At 33.5% G+C, this 7,500-nt stretch overlaps 2 protein-coding genes and 1 long non-coding RNA gene across 6 annotated transcripts in view; 1 reads left to right on the plus strand and 2 right to left on the minus strand.

The window, feature by feature from the left end:
* LOC124430792 overlaps positions 1-5,404 on the minus strand; it is a 5,665-nt gene extending 261 nt beyond the window's left edge. The window contains exons 1-2 of the long non-coding RNA XR_006943845.1: positions 3,764-5,404; positions 1-114 (exon numbers count right to left, since the gene is read on the minus strand). The exon at positions 1-114 is cut by the window's left edge and continues 261 nt beyond it. This is a non-coding gene — a long non-coding RNA (uncharacterized LOC124430792). The remainder of the gene's footprint in view (positions 115-3,763) is intronic.
* The window catches only part of LOC124430789 (retinoic acid receptor RXR), a 49,968-nt gene that overhangs the window by 27,497 nt on the left and 14,971 nt on the right, over positions 1-7,500 (minus strand). Inside the window, exon 1 of one of the 4 annotated variants that reach the window (XM_046977831.1) lies at positions 5,971-6,144. The exons of the other annotated variants lie outside the window; for them this stretch is intronic. The gene's annotated coding sequence lies outside the window, so the exon portion shown is untranslated. Of the gene's footprint in view, positions 1-5,970; positions 6,145-7,500 lie in introns of those variants that run through there. 4 annotated transcript variants of the gene reach the window in all.
* Positions 6,468-7,500, plus strand: part of LOC124430786 (transcriptional protein SWT1-like) — a 21,527-nt gene continuing 20,494 nt past the window's right edge. Inside the window, exon 1 of the mRNA XM_046977821.1 lies at positions 6,468-7,477. The gene's annotated coding sequence lies outside the window, so the exon portion shown is untranslated. The remainder of the gene's footprint in view (positions 7,478-7,500) is intronic.

The raw sequence follows: 7,500 nt of genomic DNA on the forward strand, positions 1-7,500 counted from the left end.
GAGTAATATTAATAATAATAACAATAGTAATATAATAATATTAATAATAATAATAATAATAATAAATTGTCATTCGAGTTCGTTCTTCTTCGTTAAATTTTTTTAAGAATTTTTCTAAGGGTAAAAGAAAAGGATGGATTATGAGGATATATCTGACGAAAAAAAAATGAACTTTAAGAGAGAAAGAGGGAAGAGAAAAAGAGAAAGAGAGAGAGAGAGAGAGAGAGGAAGAGAAAGGAAAGGCCCCACCTAATTAGTCAGAAGCATAAATGAGCTGGTAGCATAATCTTCATTGCAATTCAACGTCTCGAAGCAATAACTTATGACCGTAAGACAACGATTAACCTTGAGTTAATTATACATATATATGTACTTAGAATCGTTGATAAAACGTAAGAAGAAACAAAAATTTATACATACATAAATATATACATACATACATTCATATATACATATATATATATATATATATAAGAAAATAAAAGAAGAAAGAAGCATACTTGAGCGTATACATGTACTTAGATAGGACTTCGATATAGAATTCTTCCGTATTTTTTTTTTTTTCTTTATCCGAGCTAATTAAAAAGTTTTTAGAATTTATATTAACGTTATTATATATATATACTAATGGAAATGCATAGTCATATATATATATATTTTTTTTTTCTCAATTTTATCTTAATAAATATCTAATCTAATTTATTAATTACTTTTCTCAGCTAAGAAACACGTTTTATATCGACGTAATATAATATATAGATATGCATGCATCTCTAATTTATCTATCTATATATATATATATATATATATACTTATTTATGTTTGTATACATTGTATATACGTATGTATGTACACGGAATGAATGGTATTCTCTGACTCGTTGATGATGTGTGCAACAGTGTCGTTCGATGCGGATGTGCATAGAATAGAAAGAGTGAAAAAGGCACATGTGGACGAACGTGAGCACCGATATAATTACCAGCTCTCGAATGTTACATAAGCATTGTTCTTTTACATTGACACGATCGTAGAAGAGCTAACGTCTAATCTTCCTTTTTATAGTGAACACGTGCAAGTTAAACTTTTATCGATATGTTCTATGAACCGTACACTTTTCCCTATAGTCTTTCTCTCTCTTTTTTTTCATCCTTGCTATTATAATCCAGCTGTATCATATACCTATGTATGTATGCATAAATATATATATATATATATATATATATATAAATTATGTCATATATGATATATATTCTACTATATAAAAAAATGTATAACACGTATATATACATATATATAAAATATTATGTATTAAGAGAGAAACGATCAGCTGATTCTGTATCGTTACAGCTGAATTAACGAAATTATATCAACAAGTGTGATTTCTTATTAATTAAGATCGATGACATAACGGCAAAATATTCAAAGATCTTAATCGATCATTCTCATAAGATCATTCTTATGTTCGAAATGGGATAATATTATTGGCGTCCTAAAACCACCACTACTATTCACCAACATCACCACCGTCAATGCCGAGGTTGAAGTTCAAGGTTAATACCGAGAGTCTACGCCGCCACGACGGCAGTCGTCGTAGTCCCATGGCGGAAGGCAGATCGATATCTAACGGGTGTCTCGACGAGACTTAAAGCACGTCAAAAGTTCATCGTATCTGGCGTGGGCGAGGCTAGCAAGTAAACTTCTCGTATTAAAAAAAAAAAAAAAAAAAAAAAAAAAATCATATATTTCAACAACTGTGACGTATGTCCTTTTATCGTACGATCTATACGTACGTATAGAAATGAGACAGAATGAGAGAGAGAAAGAGAGAGAGAGAGAGAGAGAGAGAGAGAGAGATAAAGAGAGACAGACAGAAAGACGAACGAAATGTATTTTTCCGCACTGAAGATATGCGTTTTACGCGACGGAAAATATATCTACATCAACGTGATACGTTCTGTTCTTGTCTGACCTCGAGGGAACTGCGCAGAAACGACCTAGACTGAATTTGGCAACGAGCTGGCCAGACTGCACGCCTGATATTCTCTCTCTCTCTCTCTCTCTCTCTCTCTCTCTATTTTTCTCTCGACGACAACAAGAGAGAGAGAGAGAGAGAGAGAGAGAGAGAGCCCTCTCGATACCCTTTCCTTTTTTATCTCACACATTTTCAAGATTTTTTTATCTTTCTTTTCAACCCACTACATTCCCCCACGTCTTTCCAATATTAGTCATTCTATCTTTCAGATCATTTTTAACGAATTAAATTTGTTTATTATGTTTAAGATTCTTCTTGTTTTTTTTTTCTTTCTCTCTTTCTCTAAGATCCTCGTCCTTTCAAAAGTCACTCTTTTCTTGATCTAATATGAACGATCTAATAGATGACTAATCGACTAATTTTATTTTCTACGATGTTGGAGAATTTTTTTTCTTTCTTCTTCTTTTTTTTGCTCGTTTGTTTGTTTGTTTGTTTGTTTGTTTTCTTTGTTTTTATAATCTTCCTTCATCTTCAAAATCGTTATCTCCATCTTCGATCGTTTCTAAACGACTATATATGTTTCTATTATTTCAAAGACTTCACCCCCTCCCCTCCGAAAAAATTTTCAATCATTCAATAAGTCTAACTATATCGATGATATTTCAAACGACTACATTTTTTCCTACAATTTCGGACAATTTCCTCTTTTTCTTTTTACAATTTCTTTTTTCTTTTTTTTTTTTTTTTTCGAAGATTGTCACAGTCACTATAAGTCATTATTTTTCTTCTATAACTACTGATCAATTAATCTTTCTAAAATAATTATTTCTCGATCATTAACAATTATTAAAATTAAAACTCGATGAAACGATCGACGTTATTGAAGATACGGTGGATGATTGGTTACGGTGATTTAATACGAAGAAGATCAGAGAGTGCTACTGAAAAGGGCGAAAAAAGGGGAAAAAAAAAAAACAATAAAAAAAAAAAAAGAAAAAAAGAAAGAAATAGAAAATAAAAAACAAAGAAAAAGAAACAAACCCAGATATACCTAATGATCACGAGCGCGACCCTTTTTGTTATTGTATCGTTTTAAGATTCCAGACAGTCGACGAGGAAGTATCAAACGTCTATACCATAAAGTACTACACAATCGCGTATCGCGATAATCCACAATGATTTCTGAATCATGATCGTCGATCGACAAGCTACGAGAATGATCCCGAGGAGAATATTATTCGAGAAAAATCTACACGTATAATATGCAACTTATCTCATTGCATTCTTGATAACTAACACGCGCACATATACAAGCACGTACACACGTATAAAAAGGAGAAATATAATTTGCAATGTATATCATTGCATTCTTGAAGAAGAACATACGTACACAAGTACACGAATATACGCGCACACCTGATCTCCTATCAATTGCAACAAATTTATTTTTTATATCAACAAAGTCACGTTAGAAAAGAAAAAGGCGAGAAAAAAATAACAAAAAAGAAAAAAGAAAAGAAAAAAAAAAAGAACAATACGTTTATTCGCGGAGATTTTCTTGAAGAGGAAAAAGGAGAGAAAAAAAAGTAATTAATTTAAAGAAGAACAAACGAGAGGAACGAGAAAAGAATATGAGAGGCAAGGTGTGGGGAGGGGGAGAGAGAGCTGAGGGAGATGAGAAAAGAAAAGAGGAAAAATGAAAAAAAGAAAAAAAAAAAAAAAACAAATAAATAAAAAGAAAGAATTCAAACGATAATACGATTGGAAGGTACGGCATTGCGTGAGACTCACGTTGAATGTCATCCGAGAGCATTGATTTTAAACAACGAGCCTCAACTATCCGCGAAGGTTACTTGCATTTTAACCAATCGGATCGTAGAATGCGCAAACACACGTGCGCCACGTTACTGCTACTGCTGTTACTGATCCTACTACTGCTACTGCTACTGCTACTGTTCCTGCTACTGCTTTTGCTCCTGCAACTACTACTGCTGATGCTGCTAATGCTGTAGTAATAATGTTCGCCATCGTCGTTACTTCGCCTTCGCAAAGCAAGATGCACGTCGCAAAATGCCGCGAATGGAAGTAACCGGCCCGCGAGCTTCTCTCTCTCTCTCTCTTTCTCTCCTTATTCTTTACTCCCTTTTACGGTTCATCTTTTTCTTTTTTGCTGTTTTCTTTTTTTATTATTATTATTATTATTATTGTTGTTTTTGTTTCTTTCTCCTTTTCTCCGCCCTTTTATTTTTTTCGTTCTCATCCTCTCTCGTTTTATTCTATTTAATATGACCCCACCCCTCCCCTCCCGTCTATCTCCCTTCCCACCATTCACAAAACAAAGATGAAAATCCATCCGAAAAATAAATCAGAAAAAAAAATGACGGGGATCATACGATTAAAGACGATTATTCGATCGATCCAATCACATTCATACATTATATTATATTATATTGTATTAATTATACAATACTGCATTATACAATATAATTTAATGTATCAAATGTATCGTTCAATCAATCGATAAGATTAATTAAAATTTGTGACTTATGACTCGAGCGAAATTTCAAAAATATTCAACACTTTCCTATGTATGTATTTATGTATATATGTATGTATGTACGTATATATGTATATATGTTTTCTGATTGAATTCCGAGAAAACTGTAAAAAAGAAAAACGTAACACACGTAATACCAGATGATTGCAAAGATTGTAAAATTGTCTCGCAATGTTTATTTCGTTTCTTCTTCTTTCTCTCTCTTTTTTTTTCTTTTTCTTTCTTTCTTTCTTTCTTTCTTTCTTTCTTTCTTTCTTTCCTTCGAATCGAATAAACTACATAAAAGGATTTCAAAGTGTAGAAAGGGAACGACGAAAAAGTGTCAGGCCGAATGTTTCAGTTAACGCTTTGAAGGAGAATCATTTCAAATTGCTTACATATAATATTATATATCGCGACGATCGTGCGAGCATCTTGCAAATTATCTCTTTGAACGTACACGCGACGTTCGCGAAGATTCTCGAGAGAAGGAAGGAGAAAGATAAAGAAAAAGAGAGAAAGAGAGAGAAAGAGAGAGAGAGAGAGAGAAATGAAAAAGAAAAAAAAAAGAAAAGAGAAATAAATATATTTAAAAGAGAAAAGAAAATCTTACTGTCACGCGAAAGTTCATTCTAGATAGGACATAACCAATCAAGATGCACTTCGTCGTGTTCATTCTACACATATCTCTTTCTCTTTCTCTCGTACATTAATTAAATAACAATTTTTTGTTGCATATATAATCTCAATCTCCTCAATTCTAATTTCTTAAATAAAGTAACGTGTATAACAAATGATCATTCTAGAAATAAAATTAATACGTGTAACTTAATAAAAAAAAAAAAAAAAAAAAAGAAAAGAAAAAAAAAGGGAAAAGAAAAAAAAATAAAAATGAAGAACACGCACACATACATCGATATTGCACGATTAAAGTCGACGAAACCTTTTTTCGATTGACCGTGACTACTGCATCGAAAAAAAAGAAAAATAATAATATGTATTACATACACAGACACATAGAGGAAAAAAAAGAGATACAGAGAGAGAGAGAGAGAGAGAGAGAGAGAGAGAGAGAGAGAGAGAGAGAGAGAGGGAGAGAGACACATACACAGAGGAAGAGAAAGAGAAAGAGAAAGAGAAAGAGAAAGAGAGAGATAAACACGAATAGAATGTATACACAGCATCCGAGTGCAGAGAATCGCAAAGTATTTTCTATGATCGAATCGAAGAAAATTTCTTCAATTAACGTAATAAAATATTATTGCCAATTACTGCCTATATATATATATATATATATATATATATATGTATATGTATATATATACACACACACACATATACACATGTATATATATATTTTTTTGTATACACACAAACACATATATATATGCATATATATATATATATATATATATATATATATATATATATATTATATAAAATATATGTGTATAGTTAATACCTCTCTAACACATTATTAAACAACGAAATATTAGACACGAAGGAGAAGGAGGAGGGAAAAAGGAAACACTCGCGTTCGTAGGAGCGAGCGAGCGAACCGACCGAGCGACCGACCGACCGACTGACTGACTCGGAGATGCACGGCGCTAAAGGCACCCGAGTGCCAGCCGGCCGGTCTGCCTCTCTGGTGTTGCATGTGAGCGTGAGCATGGAGGCCGATGGTGGAAGAGGAGGAGGAGGAGGAGAAGGAGGAGGAAGAGGAGGAGGAGGAGGAGGAAGAAGAGAAGGAAGAGGAGGTGGAGGAGAAGGTGGCGAAGAAGGAGGAGAGGACGAAGAAGAGGAGGGAATTGCGAGGACGAACGAGAGGAGGGGAAGAAACGAGCCATAGTCCCGCCCGACTAGTAACGTTCTGTCTCTACTTGCACGCCCACGCTCTCTCTCTCTCTCTCTCTCTCTCTTACTCTTACTCTTTCTCTTTCTCTCTCTCTCTTTTTTTTTCATTTTTCACGCTTTCTCTCTTTTTAATCCTTTCTAACTATTTTTTTTATCTTTTAATGTATACGTATACATATATATTTTTCTTGTTGTTATTTTTCTTTTCCTTCTCTTCCTTTTTTTGTTCATTATTAATTTCAAAGCATGTAACTTTCATTGATCTATTGTTAAGATTCCATATTTCTTTACCCGCCCCCTCTCCTTTTTTTATTCCCCATCTCACCCCCTAATGTTTCTCTCTCTCTCTCTCTCTCTCTCTTTATCTTTTCACATTGTTTTTATCCCCCTCCCACCCCTTTTTATTTCTTGCATTGTTCGTATCTTTTCATCTTTTATATCCTCCCTCTTTCTCTTTTTTCTTTTCTCTTTATCATTTTATATAGTCCATCACTTTTTATCTTTCGCATTGTTTTTCCATTTTTTTACGGGTCCCCCTTACCCCGCCCTCTACCGTTTTATCTTTCGTGCATCCTCCTTCTCTTCTTATCCGTCACATTGTCTTTTCCCTTTTTTCATATTATTTCTTAGATCGTTTTTCTGCCACCTTTATTATTCGTCTTTAGATAGTTATTCTGTTTTCTGTATTCTTCTTTTTCTATTTATTTTTTTTCTTTGTCCTTTTAAAAATTTTTATCATATTCCTTTTCCACTTTCGTTCAGTACCATGTACGAGTTCAAACCTCCAAATAAATTTTTAAATATGAAAATAAATTTTCTCAATGATCATTTTCACTTTATACGTGACTTTTGTTAGTCTTTTTTATCAACGAAATTTTCGTATATGTCATCGATGTATACGAAAAAAGAAAGAGAGAGGAAATATACGAATGTCTGAAAGAAAAAAAGAAAGAGCAATAGAGAAAGAGAGAGAGAGAGAGAGAGAGAGAGAAAGAGAGAGAGAGGGGGAATAATGTGTGCGTGTTTGAAACAGAGAGAAAGAGAGAGAAAGAGAGCTTGCATTACATTGCCGTCGGCGAGCTTAGGAGTCAAGTTCTAGTGCATGGCCGAAACGGGTGAGTCGTCTTCTCCCTCCCTT

Source organism: Vespa crabro, chromosome 19, assembly GCF_910589235.1.
Source record: "Vespa crabro chromosome 19, iyVesCrab1.2, whole genome shotgun sequence".
NCBI classification, from domain to species: domain Eukaryota; kingdom Metazoa; phylum Arthropoda; class Insecta; order Hymenoptera; family Vespidae; genus Vespa; species Vespa crabro.